Source organism: Mya arenaria, chromosome 3 (genome assembly GCF_026914265.1).
Source record: "Mya arenaria isolate MELC-2E11 chromosome 3, ASM2691426v1".
In the NCBI taxonomy this organism is placed as follows: Eukaryota; Metazoa; Mollusca; class Bivalvia; order Myida; family Myidae; genus Mya; species Mya arenaria.
The window spans coordinates 22,961,699-22,980,618 of record NC_069124.1 but is presented as its reverse complement, the minus strand read 5'-3'; the positions used below and the strand labels follow the sequence as shown (position 1 = coordinate 22,980,618).

Here is an 18,920-nt window from a genome sequence, read left to right as displayed (position 1 = left end):
ATAGAAACAATTTCCCCTTATAGTACACACGTATGATATATAAATAAATTGCACTTTTAATTACATGACTTGTATAAAATGACAATTGCATAACAGTGTGCCTAGATAAAATGAAATCGTCCACGGGATCATTTTTAAATTGTGAGCCGTTTTGGTATTGTCATATAATTACGACTGGAGAAACGTTTAGTTTAACTAAATTTTGTATATAACAGTCACTGGCATTCGTACAGTATTGTGATGGATCATAGTAACACGTTTGACCGTAAACCCAGTAATCAAACCCATGGGGGCTCCAGGTTTTCACGTTGGGAGCAAGTGCTAATTTGGGCGTAAGTTAGGAGAGCAACCTTATGGCATGTGTCCATCCATTAGAACCAAAATTGATATGTAAGTTTTATTACACTGGCTGGGGGTTAGCTACATTTAGTCTCAAATCGTTCATTTCTTCGTATTATATTAATTCGTTTTCTCCGAATTTCTCCGTTATTGACACGACATTCTTATTAGTATACTGCTACTAAACATAGGAATATAACGGGTTTTTTTGCGGGTGCATCCCCTTACTCCCCCCCCCCACACACACAAGCACATTAGCCTGCCTGTGCGAATGTACATGAGTACTAGTTTAATAATGCATATCGAACTTTATTAAAGATTTTATTATGGTACGACAATCAGATATGTACATAACTGATATGGTATAGGGAGCCATATCCACTATTACGGTCGTTGCAGTAGATATACTGTAATTAATTCAATTGCAATTGTTGCGGGCATAATCTACTATATAGATACAGTAAATCATGTGTATTATCGATTTTCTTATTATTTAACGTATTGTTAATATCTTTTAATGGAATTAAACACTTTGATCTTGAATTATAAAATAAACGGACAGTCCAAAGTATTTTCTATAATAGCGACCAGCTGAACATTTAAAACTAAATGATTGAAAATAAACCAGTTTTACCCGTTTCATCAATTATACAGGTTTTAGATGGAGTTTGAACATTAACAGTTGAATGTACGTGGGAAATTGAAATCAATAAAAGCAAACATATAAGTTGAGCACATTCTTACCTTCAATTAAACAACACACAGTTAATAATATAGAACAGAACAGAACAGAACAGAAGTTTATTTCGACTTATGCAACAAAGCATCTCGTCAAACAAATATATACAATTAAACAAAATATCCATGCGTGTGATCATCGTTACAAGGTAGCCAATAACAATAACAATTCAAGATAGCTCAAGAAATATGGAGAATGTTCACGTATAACAATATTGATAATAATAGATATAAGAAGCTGTTTATCAAGTTATTTAGATACATTATGGAAATGCAGATGATTAGTGGTAACGACAGTGATTGTACGGTTACGACTTAAACAATATCATTGATTAATAGGTTTCTTCTATTATGTGCCTGTACCAAAAATTTACATAAATTTCCAATAGTTGTTTTGTTATTACTACTAACTAGTTGAGTAAATTTAAACATGCTAGGTTTTACATAAAAATACTTTTTAATAAAACATTTACGTAGGTCATCGAAACAATTACATTTTATAACAAAATGAAATTCATCCTCAATTTCCTGTGTTTGTCCGTACCTGCCAGTTTCAATACGTAACCTGTGAGCTGAAACACGTAATTGAGTGAGGTATTTTCTATTAGTTTGTTATATAGTAAATTAAGATATTCAGCCATACCAAACGTACTGTGCAGATGAAAGTATAGAATATTAAGTTTCGCACTGTTTGCACAATCAGCACGCCACTTTTGTAGAAAACTATCGATTAAACGTTGATTAAAGACTTGAGCAAAGAGTTTGACATTATAATTCCCCGGATTAACCCAGACATCTAAAAACCCGTTCTCCTCAAGTAAACATTTAACGTTAGATGCCCAAGTTGTGAGGCCTTCCTCGCTTAAATCAACTGATTTACGGTATAACAAATTTAATAAAATATTATTGGAATGTTGTACTTTGAACCAATATTTAATAATTAGCACGTATCTGTTAATATATATTGGATAACGCCGTAATTCTCCGTAAACAGCCGCTGTACATGTACTTCGCTTAACTCCTAGAAGCGATTAGCAAAATTTTAGGTGGATCCTTTCTATATTTCTCGATTTTGAAAACCCCCAGACAGAACTCGCATAGTTAAGGATCGAACCTACAAATGAGTCAAACAATTGAAGTGCAATTTTCGGAGGTACGTCATATTTGTTAATATTTTTGTTTAATACGTGCATAGCCTTTAGGGCCTTACCGACTACATATTGATTATTTAAAACGAAAGTGCCCGTGTAGTTAAATACTGTGCCTAGATAGTTAAAATTGTCAACTACTTCAAGTGGTACGTCACTGTATACCCAAGTTTCATTAGCCCTAACCGGTCCTTTTTTACGGAATGCTGCAACCTTAGTTTTGGCTATATTAACTTCTTACTCCCCCTTGACGGAACTTTTCCATGACACTTAATGTAAACAATGGCATTTGACAGTCACCAAGCAGACAACTTTTGCAAAATTATTACAATCTGCATGCAGTTAATTTTACATACTATATATCCCTGCACAGGTAATGAAGTATATATGTAATATATAGAAAAGTTTATGGCTTATGGTTTATGTAACCGATTTTCGAGACTTTCGTGCACTTTGCGATTGATGACGTCACAAATATAACGTCATGCACGGTCGTATAGCAATCAAATGCAAGAGTTTATTTTCGCAACATTATTGGCAATTATTTAAAACAAACAAATTATATATTTAATTTTTTTTTTTTTTTTTTTCATTATTTGAAGCTCAGAATTTATGTTGGTTTAGGCCATTTTACATAATAAACCACACCAAGCACAATTTTCGATGTATCTTAATAAATGGATGGTTATATTTGTCACCAGTTTGCACAATATTTGGCCATAGAGACACTAATTAACCAAAACTATTTCTTAACTTAAATTTTATATGACCACGAATCTCAGTTTTGCAATCTTTATTTTGTATATTTCATTTGAAGAACAATAAATGTTCTTGAACCATTGTTTTTGAATTATTAATGAATGTTCCTTACTTACGCAATAACAGCTTTAAGAAAAAACTCCAATTGAACGCACATTTCAAGAACAGACCAGGGATTAAGGCCGTTTCTCCTTGAACTATATTTCCAAAACGCTTAAGATATTTTACAATCATTTAAGTTCTAACTCTTACAAAACTAGTCGTTGTTTTTCAACTGTTTTCACAGTGGTTTACACTGTTTGAATGTGTTACTCCTGAATAATAAAGTGAATACCACAAATAAATTACAAATTGTACTTGTGAATTGAATTGAGTTTTACCTTAATTTTATTTTTTAATAATCCAGTTGCCTATCGTGCTTTTCACTAAATTTCACCGATATAGGATGTAAAAACGCGTTGTTAAATAATTATTGAGAGGTGAAAAAATATTTGTGGATGCATGAACGCTTAGTGTAATTACAGATTGAATGCATGAACTCTTAGTTTAAATATTGATTGTGACTGCATGAACGCTTAGTGTAAATACAAATTTAATGCATGAACGCTTAGTTTAAATATTGATTGTGGCTGCATGAACGCTTAGTGTAAATACTGATTGAGGCTGCATGGACGCTTAGTATAAATACTGATTGGGACTGCATGAACGCTTAGTGTAAATACTGATTGAGGCTGCATGGACGCTTAGTGAAAATACGGATTGGGGCTGCATGAACGCTTAGTGTAAATACTGATTGAGGACGCTTAGTGTAAAAACTGATTGTGGCTGCATGGACGCTTAGTGTAAATACTGATTGAGGCTGCAATAACGCTTAGTGTAATACTAATTGAGGCTGCAATAACGCTTTGTGTAAATTCTGATTGAGGCTGAATGAACGCTTCGTGTAAATATTGATTGAGGCTGCATGGACGCTTTGTGTAAATAATGATTGAGGCTGCATGGACGCTTCGTTTAAATACTTATTTGGGCTGCATAAACGCTTAGTGTAAATACTGATTGAGGCTGCATAAACGCTTAGTGTAAATACTGATTGTGGCTGCAATAACGCTTAATGTAATACTGATTGAGGCTGCAATAACGCTTTGTGTAAATACTGACTGAGGCTGCATGGACGCTTCGTGTCAATACTGATTGAAACTGCATGAACGCTTAGTGTAAATACTGAATGGGGCTGCATAAACGCTTAGTGTAATACTGATTGAGGCTGCAATAGCGCTTAGTGTAATATTGATTTAGGCTGCATGAACGCTTAGTGTAAATACTGATTGAAGCTGCATGGACGCTTTGTGTAAATACTGATTGAGGCTGCATGGTCGCTTAGTGTAAATATTGATTGGGGCTGCATGGACGCTTAGTGTAAATACTGATTGAGGACGCTTTGTGTAAAAACTGATTGATGTTGCATGGACGCTTAGTGTAAATACTGATTGAGGTTGTATGAACGCTTAGTGTAAATACTGACTGGGGCTGCATGAACGCTTAGTGTAATCAAAGCGCTGAAAGCGCTGCAAGACTGTCGGTGACGTAACTGAAGCAAGCAAACACTACCGCAAAGTTCTTTCAAATGAAACGTGATCAAATGATTTCATACAAATGATGAACACTCTTTAAGGTAGATGAAGAAGGATAAATGTGATTATAATAAGCACAAATATATTGGCCCTACTTAATCATGTATCCAATGGCCTACAAGATTCTTAATTCAAATTTCCTAATTTTGAACCGCTTTAAATTAGTTAAATGCATATTCATTATGTTAAAATCGCTTCAATTTATGACGTCGCTTATAACAGTTTCAGTAAGCAATTACATTCCTTCATTTCATTAGGGTCTGTTGAAGCCAATGTCTTTAAAATGCAAATACAATACAAACTATACCCAAGATTCAAGGGACATAATAAAAATATAACTTTAAAATGATGCTCTTTCAAGCCTAAAAATGCCTCCCAGAACTTCTATCAACAGAGTCCACATATCTACAAAATTTGTGCTCGAGTTACTTTCTTTGATATAAAAGTGAAAACAAATCTGCATGGTGCTGTGGCATCATACCATGAAAAAAACTAATATCTTTAAAATTTGTTTTCTATTTTGTTTTTATTATAAAAGTGTTAATAAATCTGCATGGTGCTGAAGAAAAAAAACTAATGTCTTAAATTTCAAACCTACAGCATTAATTAGCGCCATGTTGTCAAGAATATCTGGACAATTGAATGAACTATGCATGGACCGAAATGACAGCTGGTTTTTCATTGACAAAAGATGCCTTTGAGGCAGTTTTAAGATTATGCTATTCAAAGTATGAGGGTAGTTGGTACAGTTTTCACTCATATTCAGATGATGGCTGATATTTGCTGATAAACATGTATCCTCTTAGCAGCAGGGAATAAGTAAATGACATAGTTGTGATGACCAATATTGGAGATGTGACCTTGACCTCCAAATCCAAAGGGGTCATCTGCTGGTCACCCCAAACCTAAATTTCAAGTTTGAAGGCCATGGGTGCAGACTTTGTCGAGTTGTCACACAGGCAAGCTTTTTGCGTTCAATGGTCTGTGACAAATCAATAGGGCTCACCTACTGGTCAGGACCAACCCCAAAGTCAAGTTGTTCAAGGGCCATGGGTGCAGGCTTTGTCCAGTCATTATTAGTACAACCTTTTAGCATTCAAGGTCACTGTGACCTTGACTTTTGAACCAATGACCCCTTAAATCAATAGGATCTTCTAATAGTCAGACTTAGCCTCCATGTTGAGTTTGAGGGCCATAGGTGCAGGCATTGTCAACTTATCAGTCAGATGTATGGTTTGACACCTTCCTGTTCAAGGTGACCTTTGACCATATTACCCCTAAAATCAAAAGGGGTCATCTACTGGTTAAATCAAACTTTCATGTCAAGTTTGACAATAGGTCTAGGAATTGTAGAGTTATCACCCGGAAAAGCTTTGGTCTACTGTCAGACAGACGGACGTAGCGGCCAACATGTGCAAAGCAATATACTCCTCTTCTTTGAAAGGGGCATAATAAATTGAAATTGATTAAATATTTTTGTTTATTATGTTAATTAACTTACACTACATACAACAAGTACCATTTTGATATTTTCGAATGCTCATTTGGGCATGTACATGGGTTTTGATCTGACTATGAACATGAAACTACATAGTGATGTTCCCTCCTATAAATTCTAAATTTAAATAACCATGAGAAAAAAGAATGTTTTCACTGCACCATGAATAAATATGTCAAACAAAATAAATGTCAAGTTATTCAAGATTAATTTAACACTGTTCTTTTGATGATTTCCGTGCATTCCTGACTGCAGGTTTTTCCCATTTTCCCACAGTTATTTCATATTGGCCTTACAAGGTCAGATCTTGAGTTGGGTCTTCATTGCTGGACACTATCTCTTTATCTTCACAGAAAACACACTGGTGCAAGTTTCACTGCAACAACTGCAAAATAAAGTTATATTATATTCTAACTGAACTCTGCATCAATATTCAATTATTTTTTATTGGATTTAGGAAATGTCTTTGTTTTAAAGGGTTCATATAAATTAATGCATTTTTTTCAATTTAATGCATTATTATGCTGGACTCTTTGACATTGATGGTTAAAACAAAGAAGGCATATGATTTGTGTACAGATTAAACATTATTAATTATAAATGTGTTCTTTAATTAATAGACAAGTGGCAACAATTTCCCCGGTTAAAAAAGCTTACATTTGTATATCTGCAGATTAATCATTTGCATTTCTTTTGCTTTGATCATTTAAGTCAAATGAGTTAGACATTATAATGCATTAAAATAAGAAATATATTTTTGGGCATCAATCTATAGTGTGTGCCTTCAATCTAGAAATAAATTTCTTCTCAACAGATGCTAAATTATAAAAAAATATATAAACCAAGATTTTGATTATGACATACCTGCATAGTTAGTGGTCTCCATAACTGCTCAGAAATGCTCCCTATGACAAACTAAGTGCTGGTGTATGGCTGGGTAATAGTGCTGCTCCAACAACCAATAGCGCAATTCTTCCTACAGGTGGACCAGCTCCTCAATATGGTTTCTGTCATGGCAGTGATAACAGTATGTAACATGCCCTTTTCTACTTTCCAGAGAATGAATCTTTCAATCTAAATTACAAATTTAAGAACAAATATATACATATGCACATGTAATGTTGTTAAAAACAAACCATTTACGGTAGATGCCACAAAACTATAAGATTTTAGGTGAAAATTGAGCCAAATCAAAACATTTAGTCATTTAAAGCTGCACTCTCACAGATTTACTGTTTTTACAACTTTTGTCTTGGAATGACCTATTTTTTTGCTAAAATATCTGCAAACCAGTGATATAAGACTACTGACAAAATATTAGATTGCAGACTTCCATATTTCAGGTCGAAAACAAAGGTTTTATGGCTTAAAGCGTTACTAACGGTTTAAGAAAAATGCATAAAACATTTTGAACTTAAATATAAACATTTTCTGACAAATTTATTGTCAGCAATCTTATATGAATGGTTAACATGCATTTTCACATAAATTGGCCCGTTCCTAGACAAAAAATAAATAAAGTAGTCAAAACGTTCAATCTGTAAGAGTGCTGCACTCTCAGTCACAGATTGAAGGTTTTGACAACTTCTTTTACTTTTTGGCTTGGAATAAGCTAATGAAAAGCAGTATGAAAACTGATGAAATAAGACTGCTGACAAAAGATAAGATCATGTTTTTTATATTTACATTTGTAACTATTGGTTTTATGGTTAAAAGCATTATTAACGCTTTACTAATAATGAGATTTTTGGCACAGAACATCATCTTTTGACCGTATTAAAATAAGAAAACAGCGTTCCAATATTTTCAGTTGTCTTTTTTGACTGAATTAATATAAGAAAGCAGCGATCCCCTTTTTCCAGTTGTCTGTTATGTCCAGTGTTCAGAAATTCGCATAAAATAATTCATTACCAAGAAATAAAAAAAGAGTTGGTAAAACAGACAATCTGTGAGAGTGCAGCTTAAACATATGATATGCATTATCAGCCAAGTGCAGACCTACTCACATCCTGGCTACACAACCAGTACATTCATCAGCTTTACTGATTCGAACCAGGCACATTTATATTGGTAGACTAGCATTTTACCATTCTGTGCTGGCCAGTTAAGTTCTCATTTGAATTCTAATTCAAATTGTATATACCTTTGTTCATTTTTTTTGCCAACTCTGTTTCAACTGAACTTCCTAAATGAATGAGATGTTTCAAAAAATAATTACAATATCTCAGTGAATACCTGCATTTATGTGTTTCTTGTGCAATCTGTCAGCTTTGGAAGGCTCAGGTTTCATTTTGTCCACCTCAATACTTGTAATCTTCTAGTCTGATGTACTGCCATCCAATTTTTAAGTCAGGTCAGGCAGCCATTTCAGCTTTGTTCCAGTTGATTGTATCAGATGATGTTAACAATACTAGCCTTGTATCCAGGCACTTCTCAATCTGAAAGTTTACAAAAGAACATGGCCTGTAATATTTAATAAAAAAAATCATAATTGTTTACTCCTGGATGATGGGTTCTAAAGTAAACCTTTGAGAAAAGATGCTACTGGTATGGTGCTTAAACCCACGACCATGTGAACACTTGCATGGAGATTTGTCAAACTGAGCTAACTGGGTAACTGATTTTTAGGCAGCTCCCAGCTTGGCTCTACAATTGACAGGTGCATTATACATTATAGAGACAATAAATCAAACACTTGAAGCACTAGTCCAAATAATAGTAACTTAACTGATCTTTTTACAAATTTTGAAATGGCATATCCTTCACATACAACTTTTTTGTACCAAAAGTGGGTAGCTATTCCGATTGGGATTCCGGGTCAGATAATTATATATATCTAAAATATGAGTTATGTACACAAAAAATAAAAGCTGACGAATTATTATGAGTTTGATGAGTGTTTTTCTTCATTTCATACTGTCAAAACATAATGATATAAACTGTTATACATGAAGATCACATGCAAGGCTGCGGTGCATAGATTTACATAGATATAAAATGGTTGTGTTTAAATGCATTAAATGCTTGTTTTGTGAAAAAAATCTTTGCACTTACATGGTAATAACTAAAATACGAATTTAACCTTTAATATCTATTTCAAACATATAATACTTATCTAACTACGATTTCAATATCTTTCAACCCCCACCCTGTTTTGCACAAACCCGATTAGACGTAAGGGATTGGAAGAATCCCATATAACACGTCTATTTTTTTAGACTATTGAATCATATATGTTCTTTTTTGATGGTTGAGACGTTTCAGGTTAAACAACAATTAAAAATGCGAAATAATTTTAGTGAATAATCAACTCTGAATTGAAAGTAACATGAAGATGTTGTAGTGAAAGATTTGCCATATATATATATATATATATATATATATATATATATATATATATATATATATATATATATACATTTTTTTAATCGTAAAAAGATATAATTGTACGTTGACAGATTTTTTTACGATTTTTGATACAGCAAATTCTTCACGTACAAATTGTTTTGTACGAAAAGTGGGTAGTTATTCTGATCGGGATTCCGGGTTAAAGCATATTGCATCAATCACATATCATAAAAACAAGAAATATTACCAGATAATGTTATTTTATATAAATTCCGTAACCAAAAAGTAATATCAAGCAAATAATTATGAGTTTGATGGTTTTTTCTTCATTTCATTCTGTCAAAACATAACAATATATACATGAAGGGCACCTGCAAGGCTGCAGTTCACAATTTTACAACAATCGGAACATTTCGGCCATCAATTGTAACAACTCGCCATCTTCGGTAAGCTTCCAGATAGTCAATCCCTGTTGGATACTGGCTGAGGTGTTCAGATTGTTCGGCCAAGGCCGAGTTGTTACGATTGTATTATCTCGAAGCTTGTCGGAGGTGGCCGAATTATTACGATTGGGTCAAGTTGTTCCACTTGGCATAATTGTTGTCTGTGTCAGTCAACTTTCCTTTTAATGAAAAGGTAAATAATGTGTTTTAATGCATTAAATGCTTGTTTTTTGCAAAATAGCTTTGCACTTCCATGGTAAAATATGAATATAAATCTTTACTTTATTATCCATTTAAACCATAAAATACTTCACTTAAAACAATTTCAATATTTTTCAAACAACCCCGCTTTTTGCACAAAACCGTTTAGACGTTAGGGATTGGAAGAATCCCGTATAACACGTCTATTATTTCAGACTAATGTACATGTACCTTCGTGTCCGAAATCGATTACTTCCTGGCAGCTAATTTCTGGATTGTCTCCATCTAAATTTAACATTTTTAGACGCATACATTGATGCCATTTTTGCTTCGATTGTTTTAAAGCAATAGCACTAAATACAGGTCGGATATTTTGTAGAAGAACGTGTTCGAAGTAACATTCAATTTCATTTCCGCATAATCGCCGCCATGTTGTGTATGACTTTAAAAACTACACCCTATAGTCCAAAATAACAATAGGCATAACGTTGACACACTGTAATAGGTATTATCCAAATAATTTACTCAAACAAATACAATAGTTCGATTGCTGCTGAAAAAATCATTTGAAACATAAAAGCTATTTCACAAAATATTACATTACATGAACTCTTTAACCGCGTATGATTTATTTCTTAATAGCTTTCATTCATAAAATAAGTTCTTTGCCGGGGTTAGCCGGGTCAGTCTTGAATGCCGGGATATGTGTGACGTCACACGGGGTGCAAACATGTGGTGTAGCTTACTATTGGATGTAGGGTAAAATGACTTCGTATATAAATGCTATACTTTCATTATTTTTCATTATTTTGTTCAATAAAACTCACCAAATTGCAACGGTACAACTATACTAAGAGTAACACGCAATGTTTGTCATAAAAAGGCAATAACGCGTTAAATACACATAAGCAGGTACTTGACGCCCCACATTCACGTAAGTAGTTCTGTTGCTACGCAGGTGGTGTGTATTAATATATTCATGTTCAATATGTCGTGTCAGGCGACTAGTCGCGTTTCTGAAATACCGCTCTCTAAAGACTGTCGGCTTACAGCCGACAGTCTAAAAACTGATTAAAGCTGCATGAACACTTAGTGTTAAAACTGATTGAGGCTGCCTGGACGCTTAGTGTAAAAACTAATTGAAACTGTATGAACGTTTTGTGTAAATACTGATTAAGGCTGCATGAACGCTTTTTGTAAATAATTATTGATGCTTTTCGAAAACGAATAATAGTTTTGTTCTGTAACCAATATTGTAAAAACAATGAATAAACATAAGTTCAATGCAAGAAAAATATAAATTTATTTCTATTTAATAAAATTTCCACTCAAATTTCAAGGTAACTACCTTATGCAATCATTTAGTGGTTTAACAATCATTTTAAACATAATTGGTTGTTTCTAGAACATAAATTAATCTTTAGAAAAGATTTTGAGCTTCGTGTTATGCTTATATTATTTCTTTTTTTCAGATAAATATTGTCTTCAGGGATGTGAAACTGGATATGTAAGCCAACCACTTTGCTTGCAGAGTAAATATTATCATAATTATGTAATAGACTGTATTTTCATTTCACAAAGTAATGTAAGCCAGAGGTAGTTAAATAAATAGTTCATAAAAATGTCCAATAAAACAATGTATTATTGTAATAAAACATTGGAAACAACAGAGACAAGCCATATATATTGTAAAATAAAATGAGAAGACTGAGAGTCCAAACATAGAAAGAATATGATAAAATACAAAATGGTCGGGTTTTAAACAAAGTATTGTACTGATTGATATATCTTTGATTCACTTGGGTCACTCTTACCCATTTATCTTTATTATGATGCGTAATATTCCAATTTTTGATAGGCACATCCAACGCAATACGCAAAACAATATTACATATGTTATGCATTGGCATATAGCAGGGTCGAAATAACTCATTTCAAATTTTTAACTGAAATTCTTCGTTTAAATAGGATCTTATTGACTTAGTTGGAAAAAAGCCGCGCAATATAGAAATAACTACTTTATAAGTAGGTGTAAGGTAATTGTAATTGCCTTTTGACCCGAAGTTGTCATATTTGTCATGGAGATAGTAAAACAAAAGGACCAATTTAACTCAAAATGTTTGTGAAATACATTGTTTCATAAGTCCACTTCATTATGATGGAACGGGATTACTTGTTCTATACATATTGCGTTGTGTTCTGTTTTTTTAACCAATAATAGTTTTGTATGTTGGAATATATCAAAGTTAAGCTGAAAAGTAATCTATGATATGCAAACAGTACCAATAGCGTAAAATTATCTCTCATTCAGACTTTACAGTAATGCAATATGATTTTTTTCTTTTAAATAATTATTATATTATAAATTTAATTAGTATCAGTTAAAGCACTGATTTAACAGTGTACGTTAATTGTTTCAACACAGTGACCGGCATTGCAACTCAGTCATCCAGTTACGTTACCTGCACAGCTGAAAATGCAATTAATGGTCTCGGGGATAAAAAATACACACTAGATGCACAGCTTTGTCAAGCCTGCAGTGTAACAAATTACTTACAACCTTGGTGGGCCCTGGATTTAGGCGGCGAACACTTGATTAGGCGCATCGAAGTAATCGGACGAGAAGGTAAAAATAAGCCTTTAGCTCTCTATTATCACAATGTGTACCGGATGACGTCCGTTTAAATATATTTATTGTACACTTGTTATTTATTCAAAATATATGAGTGACTAGTGATCCTTAACCTTTCTCTAAAAAGGCTCACCACTGGTTATATGCTCCGACAATTAAAGTTTTACTGACATCTTCAATTATTATCTTAGGTAGATGATCCACTCAATTTAACAAGCATGATGGGACATTTTTTTCACACAAAATGCCAATCAATTTCAAGCTTAAATGCTAATGGTAGCAAGGAACGAAGTACAAAACAAAAACAAAACCAGCTGTGAAATAGATCAAAAGGCATATATAATATTGATTGAATCGTAGTATGAATTTGTCTTGTATTTCAGTTGAATGATACATTTTCAAAGAAATGAGATACATTTATGTACTAAGTATATCACGGACCATATACTCTTGGTGTTTTGCAATCCATTTAAGCATTTTTAATCAAAACCAATAAACATAAGAGAAACAGCATTAGGCTGTAGTAAGTCTCTGCATGCACACTGCTTAAATTCCATTAAACGATTTGGACCATGGTTCACAATGTTTAAATATTTATAAAAAAGGTTTAATTATTTCAATAACACATTTTTGAACATTAAATTTATTCTTTGTGATCCAATCTACGCAAACGAATGGTTAATTAAAAAATATGTCATCCTGTACATACATTTTTGATTAAGCCAACATGGCGTATGATCAAACTTAAATGTTTAAGCTGTTTGATACATGCTCTTCAAAATTCTTCCTCTCAGCAATGTGTTATTGATATTAAAGCCTGTTGGGAAGTTCAAAACTGTTTTGAGGACGGATTAGGTTTCCTCCATAGTATCATAGACATATCTTAGATAGCAATGCATTTATACCACTAGCATTTTGTACATTTCAATTAATTTCTTTTTCTCTCAATGTAAATATCCCGTATGACAAGTTTCTCTTTGTGGGAAGCTGGATATATCCAGTACACTGGATTTAAGGAAATGTTAATAGGCAAGAGGACTATTTGAGTCGTATAATTAGAAAATTAAATATTATAACTATCCAAATAACTTTCTATTGGCTTTCTAAATTAATCACTAAACCTCACATAATTCAAACACAGAAACAAATCACAGCACACGGGATAAGCCACCAACCCGTGAGAAGTGATTGTCACTTTTGTCCCGTCCATGTGAATTAAATGACGTTTGCTTCCACAGCAGACTCTAGCATGTCAATGCCAACACAGAGAAGATAACAGAAAGACACAATATGAGAACTAGGAATTATCACTTAATAAAATGAGTAACAATTCTGTCCCAGCAATGTGAACTGTCTATTGTCTAATGTCAGACTAACTTATTTTGCGCTAAACCGAGTTTTTATATATGTCCATAGAGTTAGGGTTAATTGAATTATGGGTTTATGCGAATTTGCGGAACGTGACATTCGGCGAACAAATGCAAAAAAAACTCGTAACATATAACTGAATTATTACTATGCATCCTTTAAGTTCGTCTTAAATTTTCATTTTGAATGTCTAGGTAGTCATTATATTGCCTTTGTTTAAACTATTCGTCTACAAAAGTCGTTCTTTCACTGCCCGTTTATACTGCAATCCCGTTAATAATACTTTGTGAAATAAAAACATCATTTTTAAGTAAATTAATAACCCTTAAAACAAATGCGTTTAACCTTCTGTGTGTATGTAAAATGACTAAATTCACTATATTATAGCTCTGATTAGTGAGAAATATATACCTGTTTATTATAACAAATGAAAACTTTTATGTTTTAGGGAAACACTCGTGAGCGCTACAAAAGTATACCAAAATCTTCAAAAAAGCATACATGATGAAACAAGTAGTCCTTCAAAAAACACAATATAAACTTATCAAAGGCCTTTGTCCAACTGCGCCTTACACTTGCTTTTTCCTGGGCTAATGGTATTACGCGTACTAATTATCGTAAATCAATTGAAGATGGAAGCGAACGGTGACACTACAATCGAATTAGGGATGAAAAAAAATAATAGGAAGACAAGGATTGAAAAAGTAGTGGATATAATTAAAAAAATAATTGTATTTGAAGGTATTAATACGGATTGTGTAAACATGATAACACAAACATATACATAACCTTAAAGAAAAGTTGATAGAAAAGGTCAATCTTTCCGTATCTAAACTAAAATTTCAACACTTTTAATATCATTAATTCAACACGGTATAAGCAATGAATTGCTTTGTCTTATTAGTTTCAAACAAAGTTAAATGACTAATGCCTAAGCGTCTTCTAGGATATAGATATTGTACTACCATAAGCTATAGTAAAAATCAAAACAAATTAGTATAACAGTTTTAATTTGTTCAATCACGTGTGTGTGTGTGTGTGTGTGTGTGTGTGTGTGTGTGTGTGTGTGTGCTGGAGAGAGAGAGAGAGAGAGAGAGAGAGAGAGAGAGAGAGAGAGAGAGAGAGAGAGAGAGAGAGAGAGTGTGTGTGTGTGCGTGCGTTAGTTTTACGTGTTGATGACACTAAAATAAAGGTATTCATTTTAGGCAATTTTGAACAAACGGACTACAAGCTACTTTTGCTTATGCTTCAAAGGACATCGGACATGTTATACCTGGTAACATTAGTAAAAAGGGATTAAACACACCAATAGCTCCTCCTACACTTGCACGTTACATCAACATGACGTCTATCTCTCCAGGAATAAGTGTCATGTCTTTGTGTGAAGTTAAATTATACAAAACAGGTATATATACAAATATATAAACATGTCTTGTGACTTCCGTCACAGAGCAATTTAAACAACATTAAGCACGTTTTGAAACCTTTTTTTTTAAATGACTTAGGCAATCCCACTAGTATTGTTTACAATCTCCCGTTTATTTACAAGGTTCGTATTATGTTGTTTGTTTTTAAAACGAATTTAACGAAATAAAAAACCACATTTTTATGCAGTTTACTTTAATTGGAAAACGACGATATTTGAAATATATCATTTGTATTTGACATATGAAAACTACTGCATCAAAACGTGCAAACATATTGCTTATTAAATTAATATTTCTTACATCTAAGAATGCAACAACGGGACATATGGCAACAACTGTTCTATGCAATGTGGCCATTGCAAAGGTGGATTTTTACAGTGCGACAATAGCAATGGGACATGTCTTCAGGGATGTGAAACTGGATATGTAAGCCAACCACTTTGCTTGCAGAGTAAGTATTATCATAATTATGTAATAGACTGTATTTTCATTTCACAAAGTAATGTAAGCCAGAGGTAGTTAAATAAATAGTTTATAAAAATGTCCAATAAAACAATGTATTTATGTAATAAAACATTGGAAACAACAGAGACAAGCCATATATTCGAACTGGCAAAAAGTTCTTTGTTTGAACGGGCAGTCATTTTTAACTGTCTGGTTCTAAAACCAATAATGTTTAAAACTTAACTATCGTTTAAACAAAATTCACCATTATAAACATTCAGCAGAAATCTCAAAGTGATACCATTAAATGGCGGCAAACACTTCAATGTACCCTGAAGTCAATATGCAGCCTTTTGTTATCACGATGATTCTACTTAAATGAAATATAGGTGTACATTTTACTAAATTAATTCTCGTTATAAATGTTTACAAATACATCCATCCTCGACGATATAACAATATCAATTTAAACCTGCAGGCTGCAACAACAGTTACTTCGGTGAAAACTGCGCGCACCGTTGCGGTAAATGTTTAAACGGTAGCCGGTGTGATTTGAAGAATGGAAGCTGTCCTAGAGGATGTTCTCCGGGATTTCGTGGGGTCTACTGTAATGAAAGTAGGTGATTATTTTACTCCTGCAATAAAAGTTTGCAAATTCTGCGAGAAATAAATAATTTATTTTAATATTAGAACGTTGTAATTGGATACTAAACATTACACCGTATGATCTTTTACACACATGCATAGACAAAATAGCTAAATATTTCAAATGGTCAAATGTTTCAGCCTGTGCTCCCGGAGGGTTTGGACCAAACTGTGCATCTCACTGTGGCTACTGTCATGGTGGCAACACGACGTGTGAAACGTACAACGGGCACTGTGCAGCCGGATGTTCCGCCGGATACAAAGGAGACATCTGTAAAACCAGTGAGCTATTATTCAAGAGTTTAAATCGATGCTGCTGCCACTTTTTATTTTCATTCACATAATATATTATTGTTAAACTCGACTGCCAATCACGTGACCTTGATTGTGATAATATAGAAAACCGTATATCTGCAAAGTCGACGAGCGCCGGTAAGTGTTCATGTTTTTCATCTTCAATCAACATATTATGTCAAATTACAACGGCCAAGTCTTATATTTTTTTCTTTTCAGTTAGTTCAAAACAAGTATAATAAGACATTTATTAAAAACATGATAAAGTAGGCTTACCATTTTGTTTTTGTACATAGTTACTGGTGAAAAGAATAGATAAATAACTGAAAAGGTATATGCGAACCAATACTAAGATAAAAAAAAACATAAAACTTACAGGTGTTCGTCGGCTTTGCAAATGTTCGGTTTTATTCTTTATCCCTCAAAGGTCACGTGATTGGCAGTCTTGTTAAAGGAACCACTATTTTAAAGTAAATCATTTATCAATGTTTTAATTTCCTTTGTTGAAATGCCTTGACTTAAGACATGACCGAAACGTGTTAGTTCTAAAAAGTATTTTGAGAGGTTTGGGTGTTTTATCTTCTATGTTACTCTCTTACGAGTTACAAAACAATTCAAAATCAAATAAATAAGCATGTTCATGAAATAAAGGTCTTGTTCCATTTTTCTATTAAACATGTTCACTGACAGATTAGTAACTAAAATGCGATAGAGTTATTAACTGAATAAATATACAAGAATGGCTTTGACAGACCCAAATTCATGTAAACCCTTTCAATACTATTACAAAGTAATGATAGGTTTTATCTTAATACACTTTTTTTGAAATAATGTTACTTAAAACATGATTGAAACGTGCTTGTTGTCGTCAGAGTTATGATGTATGTTTGTATAATCGTCAAATCAAGCATAATATTATATACTTTTTATGAGCAAGGAAACGATTTACGTTTTTAAATGAACTGCGCATCAACAGTCGAATTGCTAAAAGCAGGAAGAACAAACATCGTAAAAGGATATCGCGGGGGTCAGTATAGTCTAAATACTTTTACAGAATGCTCCCCGGATGAGTATGGACCCGGTTGTACGTCACATTGCGGTCAGTGCAGTGGCGGGAACACAACGTGCAACGTCTACAACGGTCATTGTCCGAGCGGATGTGCATTCGGATAAAAAGGGGATGTATGCTTAACACGTAAGGGTCGTGCTTTTTTAGAAATTGTATTTCGTTACAAATGTACATTGAAAAAAAGAAGTGTTTCGGTGACTGATTTGTAACCGTCAATTTTACATGTGCAGTCACATTTTTGATACTTAGGTGCAAACGTGTTATTACTAAAAACATATTTCAGCCTGTGCTCCCGGGAAGTTTGGACCAAACTGTACATCTCACTGTGGCTACTGTCTTGGTGGCAACAAAACATGTGACACGTATAACGGGCACTGTGCAGCCGGATGTGCCACTGGATACAAAGGAAACTTTTGCAAAATCAGTAAACAAACCATTGGTATATACTATAGATTTAAATACTGTGACCACTTTGCGTTTCCGTAAACAAAATAAATGATTCCTGATTGTAATACCAAATGCAAAAGTGGCTTTGAAGGACCAAATTACATACCATTTCCATATCATGTTTTCCTACCATTACCAAGTAAGGATAAGTTTTATTGTAATACATTTCGTTGAATTAACTTGACTTAAGACATGCCGAAACGTGCTCGTTATAAATGGTATCATCCGGGTTATGGTGTATTGTTGCATAATCGTTAAATCAAGCTAAATATAATTTACGTTTTATGAGCAAGGAAACGATTGAAGTTTTTAAATGAACTGTGCATCAACAGTCGAATTGCTAAAAGCAGGAAGAACAAACATCGTAAAAGGATAACGTGGCGGTCAGTATAGTCTCGATACATCTACAGAATGCTCCCCGAGAGAGTATGGAGCCGGTTGTACGTCACATTGCGGTCAGTGCAGTGGCGGGAACACAACGTGCAACGT

The 18,920-nt window shown here is 33.5% G+C and overlaps 1 long non-coding RNA gene across 2 annotated transcripts in view; it reads right to left on the bottom strand.

Annotated features, from left to right (window-relative positions):
• Positions 1-7,077: 7,077 nt before the first annotated feature.
• Positions 7,078-18,920, bottom strand: part of LOC128227395 (uncharacterized) — a 30,269-nt gene continuing 18,426 nt past the window's right edge. The window contains exons 2-3 of one of the 2 annotated variants that reach the window (XR_008259811.1): positions 8,349-8,551; positions 7,078-7,120 (exon numbers count right to left, since the gene is read on the bottom strand). This is a non-coding gene — a long non-coding RNA (uncharacterized LOC128227395). Of the gene's footprint in view, positions 7,188-8,348; positions 8,552-18,920 lie in introns of both variants that reach the window. The other variant, XR_008259812.1, reaches the window with a different exon arrangement.